Raw genomic sequence first — 19,302 nt, forward strand, 5'->3', positions numbered from 1 at the left:
CCCCTAAGCAGCCCGAACAGAGAATGTATCTTTATGAAAGGCCCAAGGTCAACAGCCACACTTTTTTGCTCTCCTCCTTCTAAAATCGTTACATAAATGTGAGGGCTGAGGCTGGTGTTGCCTTTGGGCGTGCCAGGGACCTTGGGGGCATAGGAGAGAATAGATTGAACACTTTGCAAATGGGAAGTCCTTGCCTCCACTGGCTGGGTAGCTCACTCCTATTCTGAGCTCTGAACACTCCCCTTTCTTCCTAGATAACAGACAAGAGCCCTTTGTCCCAAAGGTTTCCCTGACCAGAGAGAGGGTCTGGAAGGTCCATATTAGGTGAAACAGCCCCAGATTCTGACTATCTGTTCTGGGTCCTGAACAAATGTTCAGAATAACACAGGAGACTGCAAGGAGTGGGGGGACAGATGGTAAGTAGGGAGCTGAGGCCCACTGGTAGAGCTGTGACCATGAGGTTTAGGAACTAGGCAGTAGTGGGGCTAGGTGGCACAGTGAATAGAGCACCAGCCCTGGAGTCAGGAGGACCTGAGTTCAAATCCAGCCTCAGACACTTAACACAAAAACTAGCCATGTGACCTTGGGCAAGTCACTTAACCCCGACTGCCTTACAAAAAGCAAAAAAAAAAAAAGTATAGAAACTAGGCAGCATCTTGATGTTAGCTTCTTTTGGACATATAGCTTGTCTTGGCCTCTCTGAAATGTGCCCAATTTACCCATACATGTGCTTGGACAGGTCAGACTGCCTAAGTCTATGAAAAGAAATAACTCATCAGGTCTTCAACTCCTTTGCCCCAGGTCACCCCAAACCCAAGAAGTGACCTTAGAGATGCCTACTTAAATTAGGAACAACTGCAGGGATGCTTTTGTCGTCCACTAGCCCCTCTCCACCATTGCCCATCTCTGTGCCATCTTGACTCCTTTGAGGGTCTTGCTCCACATGTTTCTCTGCTCCATTAAGAGAAGACTAACTAGGTGGCTAGGACTGCATGGTTCAGCCTCCAGCTCTGTTTCTCTGACCCAGGACACGGCCTTAAGTCCCACAACTTCTAAGTCTTGTCTGTAAAGTATTCCCCACAGAGCTTCACCCTGTGAGCTATCATGAGACTAGAGTCAAGAGTGGCCTTCCCTGCCAAGGTGCCATCCAGTCTCTCCTTACCATCACAGCACAGCCTCTTTCCAGGTGGATGGGGGCTTTGAGGAGAGAGAGCAGAATGGACTTGAAAGAATTCATAGGTTTGACCCACTATATATAGGGGAGAGACAACTCAGCTAAGACTGCTTTTCCCTCACTTCTACCTGTGTCAACAGAGATGTCAGGGAGACTGGCCCCCACTTCATAGCCTCTTTTCTGCCCTTTCAGTAACCTGTGAAGTAGTTTGGTCTTCCTGTCTGTACCAGCAAGGGCTAGTTAGTCCCTGAAGCTAACGTGCCTGTCTCCAGTGCTCAGGCCCAGGCTTGGGGCAAAGGCAAGCAAGCCATCTTTAATCCAGATCTGAAAAGCAGCCTTCCTGTCAGGCCTGGAGGGAACCCTGGTACAGCTTTCCCTTCTGGCCCTCCTCCTGCTTCAGACCCTTGCTTTTGGCACCACTGCAGCCCAGGGATGCAACAGGTCATTTCGCCCACTGGGGGGCTTTTGCTGCTTCCCCCCATCCCCTCAGTCTTGCCTGCAAGTCTTTAGTCAGCTAAAGCAAATGCCCTGGGCATATGCAGTGTTTTGTGGCAGCAGTCCACTAGCCTGAAAATCAAAAGACCTGAGCTCTAGTCTAGGTTCAGCAGTGGTGCATCTCAGAAAAGTCACTTCCCTTTGGATCAAAGATTGCTCATCTATAAACAGGATTACATAATTTTTAAAGCCATTTCTAAATCTAATATTCTGTGACTGGATGCCATGTGCCTTAGGGCTGGGCTATACTTGATTCTGGCTTCTTGCCCTGTTCTTGTCTCCTGGCAGCTAGTTGGGTCTGATGATCTACCCTGCTCACCACCACCACCCATCTCTTCTTTCTCTCCCCTTTCCTGGACTTGTCTCTAGTCCCTTACTCCTCCCCTCGCCCCCAATTCCCTCCACTGAGTCAGAAGATGACTGGGTGTGGCCTGGGCTCCAGATGTCAGCCATCCAGGCCCCCCACCCTTGACTGCCTATCTCCTGCCCCTCTCGGATCCCTGGGTTAGAGCTCCGTGTATCTTAACAGCTTCACAACTAGAGCTTAGGAAGGAAAAAACCATTCTGTGGATCTTGTCAAACACTCAACTCTCAAGCTGCTCTTAGTGGCCCACACCTGGTCTGCAGAGGTAGAGGGTGGAGTAGGAAGTGCCTTTGTCTGGAGTAAGTTAGGGCCTCTCAACAGGAAAACCCAGGAGTTGATGATTTAGTTCAGTTCATCTGTCTTTTAGCCCCTTTAATAAGCAAAATAATTAAAGGGGGAGCCGGGGATTTGTCCAGAGTGGGCATCTGGCTGACAGGTAATAAGCTTTGGAATGTGTGGCTGGAGGTGGTGGGGAGGGGAGGTGGGAGGAGGCCAGGGGACTGAGCCAAGGAATATCCTGAGCAGAAAGGAGAAACTGAAGTCAGTGCTTTCCCAAGAAGCTGTTTTTCTCTTCTTTGGTTGGAAGTCCCCCATCAGCCCCAAAGGGCATTAGGAATAACTGATACTTATTTAATGCTTTATAGTGTACATTGCATTTTCCATACATTATCTCATTTTGTCTTCATAAACCTCTAAAGTAGATGAGGCAAATATTACCCTCCCCATTTTCTAGATGAAGAATCAGACTCAGAAAGTTTTGGTAACGGAATCAAGGTTACACAGCTGCTAAGCATCAGAATCAGAAATTCGAACCCTAGTCTTCACTCCAAAGCCACTCTACCAGAGTTCTACATCGGGATGAAAGGAGGAAGCTAGCTAGCCCTGGGGTTTTGAAAAATGATTACAAGGTTGGAGTGTGCAAGATTGTAGTTGAAAGCCACGTGAAACCCTGTCTGGCCATAGCTGCAAAGGAGGATCAGCACAGTCAGCAATCAGCTCAATTCCCCTGCTGGGTCCCCCAGGGCCCACCTTGGGAGGAGCAGCTGGGGTTAATTCCCTGCTTCTGCAGTCCCCACCCGGAGACTCCTGTTATTGCCTACCTGCTGCTAACTAATTAGAATTGACAGTTATATAGGTCTTTATAGAATAAAGGATTCTTTACATGCAAAATTCATTTGATGCTTGAAACAGGGGGATATTCTTTTCCCCATTTTATGGATGAAGGAACTGAGATATCGGCTGCATTGGTTAAAGTTGACACAGCCAGGAATTGATAGAATTAGGGCTTGCACCTCACTAAGACACGAACTCTTCTACCTCACACTGAAAAACAAATGCATCACTTCCAAGTCTGCCAGGCTCAGGGCTCTCTCCTTGGTCCTCCTGACATTTGTGAGAGGTTCTTCTCATTGATGGCAAGCAGGTAATAGAGAGGTAGATGACCTCTATATGGCTAGGTCATGGGGAACAGAGAAAAGTATGAAGGCCTTGGGAGGCCTGGGTTCAAATCCTGCCTCTGACACCATGTTTTCTTGGTCAGAGCAATTCAGGACTCACCAGACCAGTCTTTTCTCTCAGATGGCAATAATAATCTCTGCCTTGGTTTCCATATGGGAGTGTCCTGCAGGTCAAATGAGAGGTGATCTTGCAGTTTTGATGTGGACTTTTAAAAGTGCTATACAGCTGTGTGGTGTTACTGTGCTTTGTGTGGGTCCGGTGCATGGTATCCTGCGTGTGCACGCACTTGGTGCGCGTGCGCACGCTTAGGCTATGAGCAGTCCGTTTGCCTCTGGCTGGGTTCATAACTGCTCAGACAGAACCTAGGAGTCTGGCGCTTTGATATCGGATACTCTAACCTGGGGCCAGTTTAGGGGGAGTTGGGGGGAATGACAGACTCTGGCTCTCTCCTAGAAAGGGGGGGAGGGGATGGGGAAGGCAGAGGCTTCGGAGATGGTTGCTGTGGGGACCCAACTGAGTCCTGATTTAGCCTGATTTTTACCTCTGCTCTCCTCCCCATCCCCCCAGCCCTGCTTCAAAGAGCTGGGTTTGTCTTCTCATGAAAATCAAGCTCCCAGAAACTCAGCCTAGATCTGGAACCCAGAAGGAGCCAGGGCGCTGAGTTCCGAGGGTACAGAGAGCGGTAGGGTAGGTTGAATGCGCACAGCATCATGGTCCTGGGCTCAGAATTGAGGGAGGTGCTGCACCCTTCCCCCCTCCAGAATCCCCACGTGTACCTGGGCCTCCAAACCCCAAGACACATAGCTCAGGGGTATCAAGGGCTTCGTTGTGCTCACTTCTTGCAGGGCTGTCTGGAGCCAGCTGGGTCAGGGGACATGGCCCAAGGCATCAGTTGCTCTGAATGGACCCTCATGCTGGGTGGGTCCCCTCTCCAACATGAGGTGGAGTTCGGGTGAGAGAGGAGGCCCTCCAGGAGATGATTCAAGATGGGGGGAACTGATGAGGGGGTGGAGTGGGGGCTGAGCTGTCCTTTAGACAGGCTATTCCAACCCATGACCTCAGGGCCCATGGGAGGGAATGAATAACACCAAGGAAATGCCTCATCTCTTCTTGGGAACCTTTAGTGCACCCTAACCCCAATGTATACACACTGACCCCCATAGCAGACACAAACCCAAAGACATTGGCACCCACATCCCTGTCCTCTGGCTCACCCCACACACACATAGGAGATCCACCCTTTGCCTCACACACACACCTCCTCCCTTAACCACACACCCCTTACAAGAGACATCAATCCCTGTAATTCACACTCTTCCTGTTTTGCATACACCCTGTCCTTCCTCAATTTCCCCCCACACACACACACACACACATACCCTTTGTACTACATACACAGAGACCCCCTCTGCTGTAGCCTCTTCTTCCCTTGCCTCTTCTCCTTTACAGGGGGTCAAAGAAGATAGAGAACATGGCTTAAGAAAAGAAAAAGCTGCGACCAAAGATGTAGGAATTAGGATGGCCAAGTTATGTTCACCCCCAGAATTCTGCTCCAAGAAAACCTCATTCCTTCTAGAGAAATAAGCCTATTTGAGAGGCTAGACAAGGCTATCTGATAAAGCATCTCCTCTCCTCTCCCATGACCGTCAACTGACCACTTTCCACCCCATCCCCTATTTCTGTGGACTGGCTCACAGCAGTGATTACTTGCTCTGTTCAGCTTGGCTTGTCCAAATACCCTAGGCCAAGATTGGCAGGGGGCTTTGTCCCCATTGAACCTCTAGACCCCTCCCATTCCACCTCAGGGCCCAGGTAGGGAGCCAGGACACCCGGATTCAAGTTTTTGCTGACATGTCTCCATCCTGGGCTGAGACAGCACCACACCTATTTCCAGCCCCATGATGGGTCACCCTCTACCCAGTGTGGGTAGGAAGGAGAAGATAGAAGGACTGGGTCCTGGCTGCTGTTCTGAAGAGCTAGGGCTGGCCTCAAGAGCTACAATGTCCCAAGGTCTCCAAGAGCCTGGCTTACAATTAAACTCATGAGTTACTGGGCTTTCTCTCTGCCCCCAAGGCCAAGGGAAAACACAGACGATTTTGACTCTCTCTAAAGCATCTGCTTGTACCCCACCTAGATTGATGTCCACACTTGTGAGTATCATCCCTTGGGATCTCCAAAACTGCCTGAAGGCTAGAAATATAGCTTCTGTGGAGGTCCATAGGCAGACTGGACTAAAGTGATGCAGTCATCCTACTGCCAGACACCATCCCCCTCAATCTCACAGGGGACTCTGACCTCTCCTAAGGAGTCAGAGGAGAAATACCAGTGGCCTGTGTTGTCACTGCCACCCCACCTGCAGTTTGTCCTGCCACATAGGGCAGAGGCACCAGCCTTGCCCAGAAGTGCATACCAAGGAGTTTAGTGACTTGACAGCCACCAAACCTGTCGGCCGGGTGACTAAGGCTAATCACTATCCCCAGGAGGGCACCCAAGGGCAGGATGCCCTAGGCTGGCTGACGGCCTGAATCTTGGCATCTTGATCCCTCTGTTTGGGGAGGTGACTGCAGGTGTCCCTCATAGATTCTACAGGGTCTAGGCAAGCTCTGTTATCCACACAGATGGGCTGGGAGATGGGAGAGGGCTGAAGTAAAGAGACTACAAAGCAACAGATAATTCAGATGACCTTTTTAATAGGTTTTGGAATGCCCTGTCCGAGGCTGACCTTGTTCTTGGCAGAAGAATGACATTCCGAATTGTCCCCAGCTTTTCCTGTGTGCCCTCCCCCTTAATCAACTAGAGTGAGAGGTGGCGGGGAGTCACTGACCTTCCCCAACCCAGTGGTTAAGCACCTTTTGGGAGGGCGAGGCTGGGGGTGCGTCTGCTCCCCCTCCAGCCTAGCCAGTCCAAGACCTGCAATTAACCCTGAGTTGGCACCACAACAGACCTGACTCATGAAGGGTGGACATGCACTTGAGCCGGAAGATGGTTGAAAAAAGACATCTCTCTCTGAATCTTAGGTCAAAAGCAGCTCTGGGATTTGGTGGGTGGAGGGGCATAAATTGCGGGTATGCCAGGGCCCCAGACAACTGCTACTCCCCCGTGGGCAGGTCTCTAGTCTCACAATTACCTATCAGAGAGTCTGTCTGTGGTTTGGGATTCTTTTGGTCCTTCAGGTGGTTAAGTCATATTGCTTCCCTTCCTCCCAGCCACCACATATACACACTATAGTCTCCCTGGCCCTACAGCTCATCTCACATCTTAAGAGCAGGGGGACATAAAAGAATCCACCAAGTCCACACAAGGAAACGGCACCAGATCACTGCCTTAGAACCAGCCCTTCCTCTGAACTGTCTCTCTCCTTTCTGACCCCCAGCTGTAGCCATTCCCTAGCCCCTCCTTTTTTTAAGCAGCAAACATGTCCCATTCTGTTCCAATATCGGAGCAGAACTTATTTATGGAGGAGGAGGAGGTCAGTAGCTGCCCCACTGTCTATCTATCCCCTCTCTCCTCCGGAACTAGGCCCTTCTGTTTAATTAAATCTCTAGGGCAGCCTCAAAGGAATGCTTCTAGCTTATTGCATTCCCTTGGGAAAGGTCTGCCAGGAGGTCCTCACCACCACCTGGGCCAGCACCCAATGTTGACTCTTGATTCTCTCCAGCCCCCTCTCCAGAGTTCCCCCTCTCAGACTGGGGTTCCTGCAGCCAGAGGAGCTGCCACAGGCCCTCTTGCCCACCCCAGGTGCCTGGAATGAGGAAAACTCCCTGGCCAGGCCTGCTTAGAGGAAAAGCAATCCGGCTGTCTCAGGAATGTGGAAGCTGATAAAAAAGGAGGGCTGAGCTTTGGAGCTCCTCCCTCTGCTTTTTCCCTAAGCCTCCCCCAACATACACTCCCCCCACAGATGCACTCTTGAACAGTCACGTGCACCCCAGACACAGGCCCACGCGCCGAAGCACACCCACTAGGCCACGCTCCCTCCTCCAGACACACGAACACAAACAGCCGCCCCCTTTCTGCAGAAACTCATTCGAATTCCTATGTGATGAGGGGAGCGGGTTTTCTTGGCAGCACCACCCCTCTGGCTCCCCAACCCTTAGAGGCAGGAGCTATGATCCCAGGGTACAGGGTGAGGGCTTCCTGAGGGCAGCCCAGCAGAGCTTAAGGGGAGGCATGGATGGCACACTTAAAAGGGGGGTGCCAGGTAGAGGCTAGTCCAAGAATTGACTGGTCACAGAATGACTAAGGGAATAAAACTACCTTGTCTTCCCATTGTCTAGGCAAGTCTCAGTGCCCAAGAAAGATGTGACAGAGAACCTCTCTCCCCTAGGCATCCTCATTGCACTCTTCTCTTCACAGCACAGGGGTACTATTTCCCTCCTGGCTCCTGGAAGCTCGTCTCCCCTTGACTTTTGGGCTCAAGGAAAGGGGCACGACCTCCCCCGGGGCCTCACACTTTTCCTTATGACTGCCTTCTCACCCATTCCTCTCCAAAAGCAGAAACCTTTCCCTAGAGTAAAATGATCCTGAAGCACTTTAGATCCCTGTTCCTTGCCATTGCTGGGGTCAGGTAAATTTCTCTAAGGAGCCTAATTGGACACAGCCGTGAACCTAGAGATGGGAGAGTGAATAACAACTATAGTCATATGGTGGTCATAATTAGGCGGCTGCATGTTACCAATAACAAGACTGGTCTTGATTTATCATAAAGAGAACCAGTGTTTACGCCTATCAAAAAAAATAGAATGGGCTGTCTTGTAAAGTTGTGAGTTCCCCATTACTCGAGGTCTTCAAGCAAAGGGTGGATGACCACTTGTCTGGGATATTGTAGAGGGTTTCTTCCTCTCGAAGTCCCTCCAGCTCTTGAGATTCTGGGGGTGCTTCTCTCGCTCGCAGCATTGGATTCCGAGGTCTGAGATTTAGAGTCCAAAGACTTAACGGCCCTTTACTCCAACCCCTCCCACTGCATCTTACAAATGAGAAAACTGAGGTCCAGGGAAGTTCGGGGACTTGTCCATTGTCATGCAATGGCAGAGCTGGGATTCAACTCCACGTCCTTTGATTCTAGATCTCCAGCTCCTTCCACTGCCCCACACTGCCTCCCTTTGATGGAGCTCAAGAGCCAGGCTCTCTGGCAAGAAGGAAGCATGATCTCTTAGTGCGGATGGAACCTGGACAGGGTACTCTGACAAAGATTGATAGGAGACTTGTCCTTCGAACCCTGAGGCTCAGTGTGGCCTTGGCCCGAAGCCCCCTGAGCCCTCCACATACGTACTCCTTAGGTTAGGGATTTTGCTTCAAGGATCAGCAGGGGTTCGTACCTCCTACCACCTTCACAACTTCACCGAAATGGCTTTTTTGGACCTCAGTTTCTTCATCTGTAAAATTAGGGAGTTAAACTGGATGACCTCTGAGGTTTCTTTCAGTAAGAAATCCTCTCATCCATTGTATACCTCCTCCTTCAGGGGCCACATGGAAAATATTCTAGAACCTTTCTTCCCTACCTGCACACTTCTAGCTCTGGCTCACCCTCCAGGTAAGGGTTTCCTCTCTGCCACCACTGTTTCCACTCCAAGCCCCACAAGCTTTTATACTAGGTTGTACTCAGGTGATGGACCAAGGGCAGCAGGCACTTCCAAATTACCCTGTCTGGCCAGTGCTTCAGCTCCCTAGCCCCACACGTTCCAGGCCCCCATGCTCACAGCCTGGCACGTACGTGCACCCACATCCCTCTTTCCTTCCCTCCCTCCTTCCCAGGCCCTCCAAGCCAGATAATACTCTGGAGGGAGTCCAGCCGGGCTGCTTATTAACAGAACCCTCTTCCTGCCTCTGACACTCTGTTTACAGAATCTCCAGGGTCTAACTCGACAAAGGGAGAAGAAAATAAACAAGGCAGGAGAATGGGGGCTGCTTCCCTGTCCCTGGCCAACCAGTACCTCTGCTACAATTTTCCCCTCCCCCAGCCAGCCCTACTGGACCCTGCAAACATCTCATCTCTTAGCATAGCATCAGCCCCCACCCCACCTCCTTTAAACAGGACTCCTGAGCCCGAGGGGACCAATGCAGGCCACTCATTACTTCTTGCCTTTTGTAATGGTGCTCCTCCAATGGGCACTGAGTGTTCAGGGAGGAGCATTTCTTGTGTCTATTCTCACAAGGACTTCCTCCTCATCCTCATCCCCAGCTCAATTGTATAGGCTGAAGAAGGAGCCAGTACCTCATAGAACAGAGAATGTTAAAGCCAGAAAAATACCTAAAAGATCACAGAGCCCTACCCCCCCCCCGCCCTCCATTTTTGCAGAAGAGAAAATTGAGTTTCGTAAGGGTGGAGTGACTCACCTAAGGTCACCAAGCTGAACTGAAAACTAGAACCCTGGAATCACAGATTTTAGTACAGTGCTGTCTTCGAGATACCATCCAATCTCTGAGCATCAGGGCAGGTTCTTCATTGCCCCAGTTCTGGACCCCAAGAAAGGCAACAGGAATATTAATGCCTCATCCTGTTGGAACTGCTGGGCAGAAACCAAAGAACCTAGAAACCCTAGTGCTGTAGAGAGCTGAGTGACTCCCAGAATTGTAACATGAATAATTAGGGAGAAAGGTATATAGGCTTGGTTTGGGAATGCTGCTGCTTCCCTGTTGGGACCATTCAACAGTGGCCCAGGCAGTTGGATCTTATCAGGGTTTCGGTGGTGGCTCTGATGGGGACAAGCGATAAGGAGATTGTACACTGGATCATTAAGTTTGAAACCTGGAATTATTACACTTCTCAGAGACCCCTGGGGCTCTTCCTTTGCAGAAGTGGAAGGGGTGGGGTGGAACAGTCCCTCAGTGGCCCTGTTTTCTGACCACTCCCCAGTACCAATACAGATTTACAAGCTCTAAGGCCTTTCAGTGGGCCCCAGGGGAGGAGACAGAGCTGCCGAAAGGAGTGCCTTAGCTAAGGCCGAGGACATCTCCAGACCAAGCCCCACACTGCTGAGATGGGGACTGGGGGCTGAGGATGAGAGTAGCTACTCTCTGGATATCAGTCTGACCTGGAGAGCTGAATTTAAAAAGGCACTGCCCTCAGATCAGCTACATTTACAGCAGTTGGTCAGGCCCAAACTCCCAAGAAAGAGGAGTACCCTCCACCCCCACCACGTATATAGGGAACCTAGACAGGGGGAGTAAAGTCTTCCTGGCCATCTCAATAGGTTGTAATTCATAAAACTGGTGGAAGCCTACAGGAACAGTTGGTGGGAGGGAGCGGGGTGGTGGTGTTTATTTTGTCTGCCTACTTGTGTGCAGTATAGACACAGTACACACATGCACAGCCTTGGGACAGACAGGAGCTCAGGAGTGGTGCGTCGGTCGGTGACCTGTGAGGAACTATTAAGTTTCTAAAGCAGTGAGGAAGTCTAGAAGGAAAGACTTTTATGACGATTGAGTCCGGGGAGAGAGTGTGCTGTCTAAGGTGAAGTCCAGGTGTGTGTAAAAATACGGTTTTGCATTGCATAATCCCTCTAAGTTTGTTGTGTGTGTGTGTGTGTGTGTGTGTGTGTGTGTGTGTGTGTGTTGGGGGGGTGCGCGCGCGCCTGCGTAATTTTTCCTGTTTCTGGATAAATCTCCAGTTTCTTGGAGTCTGCCCAGTCCGCGGGCTGTGTCAGCAAGATTTTCCGCTCCCCTCCCCTCCCCGGCCGCCCCAGGCTGACTCCGAAGCCGGGCGGGAGAGGGGCCCGACGTGGAGCACCCCGGGCAGCCCCGGCCCCTCTGCGGGGCTCGCACTCACCGGCGCAGGCGGCCGAAGGCAGGATCGGGGGGCTCTTCTGGCTGCAGCGCTTCGGGGCTCAGGCCGGAGGATCGCGGGCGGGCGGGCGGCGCGTCAGTCCATCCCCGCCACGGGCCAGGGAGCGGGGCTCCGGAGCTGAGAAGCTGGGGCTCCGGAGCCGTCTCTTCCGTCTCCCCGCCCCCTGACTCGGGCTCTGTGGGCGCTGGAAGGGGCTGATTGAGGCCTTAAGAATGGAGAGGGTGGAGCCGCGGCTCTGGACAGGCTCCCCATTGGCCGAGGGGAAGGAGGGAGGTGGGGAGGGAAGAAATGCCCTTTTCATCGGTGTGGACGGAGGGCCGATCGCGGTACCTGGGGGTTGGGGGAGGGCGCAGGCAGACCCGACTGCCTTTCCTCCTTCCTCCCGGGTTTCTCCTGTGTAGGCCTGCCTGCCCCGGGCTCTTTGGACCAGAGGGAAGCAGGCATCTTTCTTTGCCCTGCTTGGCTCAGAGAGAACTAGGGGAGGGGAGGCACGATGCTAATGGTAGTGGTCGCCTGCATTCAGGAAAGCATTCGACTTTTTTCCCCTAAAATGCTTCCACATGTTCTGTGGTTTTCTCCTTCTACCGGCCTGGTGAGGTAAATCAGAGCAGAGCATTCCGCGCCTTGTCCTCCCACCGATTCCCCATGATTCTTATTTAGCAAGGCAGTCCCTCTCTCTGGGCCTCAGTTTACTCATCTTTCAAATGAAAAACTTGAACTAGGTTACCCTCACCATCTTGTGGAACTCCGTGGTTTCAGTGGGCTTATGATTGTTTCCTCCTGTTTTACAGATGGGGAAACTCTGCCAAGTGGCAAAGTGATTTGCATAGGATTTAGTGGTAAATTTGGAATTAGAAGCTGATGAGATGCAGGGAAAGAGTTCAGTCTACCATATTCAAGGGGGTGTTAGGGATCCTACTGGAAGGCCCATTATAGGATGGAGCTTCTGGAACATCCATCTATTAGAGCCCCCAGGGGGCCCAGATCAGTCCAGAAATTCCCAGCCCCAAGGATTCCAAGAAAATGTATCATTTCTGCCGTCTTCCTTTCTGTCTCCTCCCTGGGGCTTTGAATCACTCCTAGTCCTGGGAAGTAGAGTTAGTTTGGAAACCACCAAGGAAACCTGGAAGCAAAACAGAACTGGGGTCTTAAGAACCAGAATTTCCCCATTCCTTATTATATACACACCTTGAAAAGAGATGTCACTGGTAAGACTTCTTCCAAGAAATCTTACCTTTCACCTTTCTCTGCAGACATGTCTAAGGGGTTTTTCTTGGACCAGTGCTTTTCCCCCATCTTTCCTCTTACTTCCCCCAGAGGGACTGGAATGCAGGTCAGCAAACACTTGGGAGATTTAAAATTGGTCCCAGATAGGCAGTCTGCACATAATAGAGACAGTATGGTGTAGTCAAAGAAGTTGTGGATTAAGAATCAGACTGGGTTCCGATTCCAGTTCTAGTTCTGACAGCTATGTGACATTGGGGAAGCTGTTTTATTTAGGGGGCTTCAGTTTCTTCATCTGAAGAAGAAGGAGGGCAATAATACCACCTACCTCACAGTGTTATTGTAAGAAAGATGCTTTATAAATGGTAAGGCATTACATAAGTTAGTAGTAAAAATAACAATAATCCTAGGGCAGTTATTTAGCATAACCTGTCAGACCTACTTAATGTAGGCTCTTCTCCACAGACCCTACTTATTCCTCCATTTTCCCCCTCAGGGCCCTTAGTGCTTTGTTCCAGTTCTTTGATCCAGGGCCCCTTTCTCCATGGTCCCTCAAATCTCCCCTCCACCTCCACTAGCCCAGCTTCACTTTTCTTCTAGCCTCTTGCTTTCACAAGTATGATTTAGTGGGATTTTCATCCTGCCACCTCTCTTAGGTATCTAGGGAATGGAATAAATTACTTGGCCAGTCATAGAGTAAGAGTCAGCATGATGCATGGTATCAGGAGCCCTGGACTTGGACTGGGAAGACACGGCTTTGATTTCTGGCTCTGACACTCATTAACTACATGACCTTGGGTAAATCACTTAACTTTTCTGGCTGGAATTGCCCAACTATCTCATGAAGCTGTTAGGAAGACAGAACTTTGTAAACCACAAAAGCACTTCATAAATACTATGTGGCAGTCTTCTGACAGGGCAACATTGCACCGGACATAGCCTGAGCCTTCAAGTGGCATCTTAAAAGTGCTGGTTTTAACTGTGGGGGCTGGAACAGTGGGCAGGAGAGGCTTATGAAACCAGGGAGAGAAGGTAATAGTATTTACAACTAAAAACCTTAAAGTTCATCTAACTCAGTCACCTCATTTTACAGATTAGGAAGCTGTCTCTTTCTCTTCTTCACTTTCTTCCTTTCAAATGAAGGGGGTGGATTAGGGTCCTTCCAGCTCTAATGTTCTGGGGGAGCACTGTGGAAATAGAGGGTCAGGTGGCATTGGAAGCAAGGCTGCAACTAACAGATCTGGGATTTGAATCTTGATAAGATGGGTTTGATGAGCCTTGAATGCCACCACACACTGTCACTAGGACTTTAGGGAGGGTGAAGCTGAATTGCCTGCCTTTACTCCCACCAACCCTTACATTGATTTAAGCAGAGCAGGCATATAGTACACAGAGAAAGAACTGTGACTCCACAGACCCTCCTTGGACAGGTGAGGCCTGGAAATTCACAGTTGTTCTGCCCTGCAGGTGGGGCTCTGAGCTCTAGATACTGGGATCAGTAGTCTGAGCTCTAAGATGCAGAGTCTGGAATTCTTAAAGGTTGGCACTTGCCTCCCTCTGCCAGGCCTGGAGGGCCAAGGCCTGATGCTACAACTTGTTGACTCAACCCTTGAGGCCAGATTCCATGGCCTCATTTCCAGGCCCGTGCTAGAACCTGGGTGGAGATACTGCCTTTTGGTGTAACTGCCTGAGCACTCATGTCTATGTGGGGGGATGGGGAAATAGGACTGGCCTGACAAGTTTGAGAAGAAGGCCTTGCCCTTCACAACTTCCTGCCCTCTTGCCCCCCAGTGCCTGAGTCAGTGTGCTGGAACAGGTGCCAGACTGGTTGGGCAGCTGACCCAATGAGAGCTGTGGCCCTCCTCTTGTTGGTTGCTGGAATGTGTGCCCAGGACTCTTTAAGCTCCGCAGGCTTAGGAGATGACTGATTCAGAAGAGTTCTGGTGGTTGAGTTCCATCAGTGGTCCAAAGACTCTACACTGCCTTCTTTGATCCTCCCCCAGTCAATCAAAATGTCCCACAGGTACACATTTCCAAGCTTTAGGGAAGTGTTAGCTCTCTTCAACTCCCCTGTCCAGCTCAGTCAAAATAGATTTACTGAACCCTGCCCTCTGCCTCCTTGGAACCTGGTAAAGATAGCCTCCACCCCCATTTCATTCCCTGCTGAAATGAGGCATGAGATTTCTCCCCCTGCTCTCCATCCTGACCCAGTTTAAGATTCAGTTAGTTCTAGTGTGGAGAGCACTCATCAATGGACATTTATTAAACACCTACTAGCATCTGGGGGCATCAAAAAAGGCTTCTCCTAGAAGATGACACAGCAGAAGTGAAGAACGAGTGTATTCCAGGCATGAAGGACAGCCTGTTAGAAGCCTAGAAGATGGAGTGTCATGAGTGAGGAACCCCAAGAAGGCCAGTGTGGCTAGAGACTCTGCCCACAGTTTGAAAAGCCCTGAAAGGGTCTCGAGTGGGAAAAGGTTAGGAAGCCCTGGACTAGACCATAGAGGCACAGGAAGAGGAATAATATACAGGGTATGCAAAAACTCTGAATGCTATTTTAAGCTATATTAGCTTAAGATGGCACTAAAATTTTGGGGACACCCTGTATAATAAACCTGAAAAGGTTGGGTTGGGGTTAGATTTTCAGAAGAGTTTTACATGCCAGACAGAAGTCTGCATTTAATTCTAGAGACAATAGGGAGCCACTGAGGATTAGACCTGTGTTTCAGGAATATCACTTCAGCAGCTGTGGGGAGGATTGGCTGGAGAAGGGAGAAGTTGGATATCACCTAACACTTCTAAGTGTGTGCTCCATGTTGGGGGAAAAAAATGATTCCGGGATAACCCGTCTAAAACTCCTGAAGCCTGTCCAAGGACTTCTCCAGGAATATCGGGAACAGGAGGCCAGAACCCTCTTCCGGAGGTCTTCCGGGGTCCCTGGCTAGGTCTCTGCTCCCAGATCAATTGTTTCTTCTTCAGCAAGAAGATAAGAAGAGTTAGATACAGCTCTTTCCAGCTCACTGGCTGTGGGGGAGGTATAGTGAGTATGTATGTCCTACATGTAAGTGTGATATTGTGTATTTGATTCTTGGATGACATTGGGTATAGCACCAAGGGGTGAGGGATTGATGGACAGAGTCCTAGCCTAATAAGGGCCACAATCATGATATTACCCACCAGGGTCATCACTTTTAGATTTTTGCACTTGGGACTATAAAGCTTTAAGGCTACTGAAGAAGGACGAAGCACACACTAGGAGTGGCACTCTCCATGCCCTCTGAACTTGCCGCCTTTGGGCAAAGGCCTAGTGACATTAGCCTGCTTACTGCTCTGATCACCATACTACCAGTAATCCTGTCCCAACTCCCACTTGGCTACTGCCAGCCAAGATCAGGCCCAGAGCTCCCTGTGGTGAAGGTCTGTGAAGCTCAAGCTGTTTGGGGTGGGGGGTAGGATATGTAGGAAAAGCTACTGGACTTCACCTTGTTATGAGAGGAATCAGTACCACCAGCAGTTTCTGGCTGTGGGTGGCCAGGAGCCTGTGTCTCGAGGCTGTATACATCTTTGTAACTGCATTTATGTTTAACTGAATATAATATGATTTTCTTCCTGTGACCACGTAAGAACCTGTGTGTAAGTCACATGTGGTCATATGTGTGTGTGACTTTGTGTGATTCTGTCCATAACTGTGGACCACATTTGTGTGTATGTGCCTGCATGTGTATAACTGTGTAGGTGCATGAATGATTGACACTGTGTGTTATAACTTGGTACTCGCATGTGTCTGATGTTACTGCATAATGTGATTGGCTACACATTCGTAATGTACAACTCACTGTGTGTGACTGTGTGCCCATGTATCTTTGATCTTTGATTGCTCGCTGTTCACAGAAAGACTCCCTTCAACCCCACCACCACCCCCACTGGCCCCATAGCTGCTACTTAACTCCTTCCTAGCCTCCAAGATCAGTAATTTAGGACAGGAAATGAAGAGCAGCCAGCTTCAGCACGAACACTGACAGGGTAGATGTAATTATGGGGCCGGGTTACTCACAGTGAACATGCCAGATGAACTCAGGGAGGCTTCCAGAGAGATTGAGGCCAGGCCACACCCAGATCCTTGGCCCACTCTCCAGCTTTGCTTCACCCCACCCTCCCACGGGCTGACTTGAGCTTGGTTTGCCATGGAGCGTGGGTGTTCCTGGTCGGGGGGACGAGTTGGGCCAGAGGCTGCAGCCAGCTGGGGAATAGGACAGGGAAGATTGGTCAGCAGCAGCAGCCTGCAGGCAAGAGACAGATGGAGCCTCCTGTGGCATGGGGCAAAGGAAGGGACAGCAGAGGAGCTCCCCTAGCCATCAGCCAGGTACCCAGATGCCCAGGTTTAGCATTTTGTAGCCTTCAGCCACTGGGTGACTTATTCTGTATCTGGTAACAAAAATATCAACAGCTCCTATTTCTGTAGCACCTTAAGGTTTCTTGTGTACTTTCTTCACAACAGTCCCATGATATGGCTCTTACTGGTATTGCTTTCCCTATTTTCTGACAAGACTCAGAGGTAAAGTGACTTGTCCACAGTCACACAGCTTATAAGGAGAGATCAGCAGATCAGCACTGGAGTTCAGGTCAGTGCCAAAGTCCAGTGCTCCTGCACCACTCTGCTTTTTCTAGGAATCTCCCCCATTGTTTCCCTATCAAATGAGACAACATCGCAAAGCACTAAGCACGGTGCCTGGCACATAGTAGGTGCTGTACAGATACCAGTTACCTTCTTCATTATCCTCCTGACTTGTGCATCATTGGGGCTGAGGTGATGAGCTCTTGTGTTCAGATTTACACATGGGAACAAGTGCACAAGTACGTAAACACCTGTCCTCTGTGCGGGTGTATGTTTCATATTCAGTTTGGAAAATGTTTGTCAGGCACCCAATATATGTAAGACATCAAAGGGAAGGCAAAGGTCCATACAAGGGGTGCTGAAGGCGCTTACTCTCAGGAAGCTTAGTGTAGTGCTGATGGGCGAGAGGTGAGGCATATGGAGAGAGTTAACAGAAACACAAAGGCCATGAGGGTTCAGGGAGCTGTAATAGTGGCAGGAGTTCACATTTATAGAGCACTTAAGGTTGACATACTGCTTCTGATACATCCCATTTGATCTTCACAAAAATCCCTTGTAAGGTAAGCAGTAAAAATATTTTATACTTTGAAGAATCTGTGATCTCATCAGTGTGGATTCTCCCAAAGGCTTAACTCAAGAATTTCAACACCAGGGGCAAGCAATACAAACCATACCCTCAAATCAACTTTGCCATTCACTGTGTGAAAATAATACAAAAAGTAATTACAATTAAATATAACTTTATAAGTTACATGTTTAATTTTCCTTTATGCATGTACAATATTAAGTTTATTGCATAAGAAAGAAAAATATAACTTGTATGCCAACAAAATAGCCATAACTATTGGCACCAAATTATACTTTAGTATTGCTAAACAGAAACTGGTATGTTATTTAAGGAAAAAAAAGTAATAAAAGATTTCTAAATTTCTACCTCCAAGTTGTATTCAAGCATTCAAGTTTTGTTTTTCATTTTTTGTCCATATTTCTTTGTCTGTATTTCTTCAGTTTACCCCCCTAAATTACATACACACACATATAAAATGTTGTTGTTCAGTCCTGACTCTTTGCGATCCCATGGACAGTATGGTCCATGGGGTTTTCTTGGCAAAGATATGGAGTGATTTGACATTTTCTTCTCCAGTGGATTAAGGCAAAAAAGGTTAAGTGACTTACACAGGGTCACACAGCTAGTAAATGTCTGAGGCTGATTTGAATTTACATCTTCCTGACTCCAAGCTCAGAGCTCTATCCATTGAGCCATTTAGCTCCTTGTATAAAATGTTACAAGCAATTAAAAAATTATGAAAACTCAAAAGAAAAAAATGCTGACTATTTCCACTACATATATATGTTCTCCGATCTCAGCTGTTCATCCCTGCTACATGCTGTTCCTTTTATACTTTCCTGATCAATTCCATATCGCCCTACACACAGTGGCTGTTACAGACCCTCTCTTCTGTTCTCTCAAATCACCTACACTACCACCACTGCTACCCCCTCCCTCTCAGTCTTATACTTCACTAGAAAAAAAAAAACGAGCCCATCTGTCAAGAACTTCCTCTCCACTCTGATTCCATATTCACAAATCACCCCAGCATCATTCCCCACCCTTTTTTCATTTGTTCAAGTCTCAGAGGATAAAGTGACCCTTCTTGCCAATACTAACCCTTTCTACTTAAGCCATTGATTTTTTGCCCTGCTATCTCCAGGAAATTGCCCTTCAAATAAATAAATAGATTTTTTTAAGGTTTGGGGGGGGAGAAAAAGAAGAAACTGCCCTTCACCCCTTTCTATTTTTCAATTTTTATTTATCCACTGGTTCCTTTTCTGCTTCGTAAAACCATACCCTGGTCTCTCTCATCATTAAAAAATACCTGCAGGGGCGGTTAGGTGGCAGAGTGAATAGAGCACAGGCCCTGGAGTCGGGAGGACCTGAGTTCAAATCCAGCCTCAGACACTTGATCACATGTATTAGCCGTGTGACCTTGGGCAAGTCACTTAACCCTGATTGCCCTGCCTTCTCCCTCCAAAAATCAAAAACAAAACAAAACAAAACCCCTTCATTTGACTCCACCAACCCCTCAAACTATAGTTCTGAATCCTCTTTCACGACCATAGTTCCTTTTTTTGTGTTTTATTTTTATTTATTTTATTATTAAACATTTCTTCATTATATTTTTCTTCTT

At 49.0% G+C, this 19,302-nt stretch overlaps 3 protein-coding genes across 4 annotated transcripts in view; 1 reads left to right on the forward strand and 2 right to left on the reverse strand.

Moving 5' to 3' along the window:
- The window catches only part of VASN (vasorin), a 15,848-nt gene extending 4,394 nt beyond the window's left edge, over nt 1-11,454 (reverse strand). Inside the window, exon 1 of the mRNA XM_069106462.1 lies at nt 11,257-11,454. The gene's annotated coding sequence lies outside the window, so the exon portion shown is untranslated. The remainder of the gene's footprint in view (nt 1-11,256) is intronic.
- DNAJA3 (DnaJ heat shock protein family (Hsp40) member A3) overlaps nt 1-19,302 on the reverse strand; it is a 161,799-nt gene that overhangs the window by 124,244 nt on the left and 18,253 nt on the right. The gene's annotated exons all lie outside the window — the stretch shown is intronic.
- CORO7 (coronin 7) overlaps nt 1-19,302 on the forward strand; it is a 126,878-nt gene that overhangs the window by 67,030 nt on the left and 40,546 nt on the right. The window lies entirely within an intron of this gene.

Source organism: Petaurus breviceps, unplaced genomic scaffold (assembly GCF_028583685.1).
Source record: "Petaurus breviceps papuanus isolate PSGF00001 unplaced genomic scaffold, PetGlider_PUasm1.0 138, whole genome shotgun sequence".
NCBI classification, from domain to species: Eukaryota; Metazoa; Chordata; class Mammalia; order Diprotodontia; family Petauridae; genus Petaurus; species Petaurus breviceps.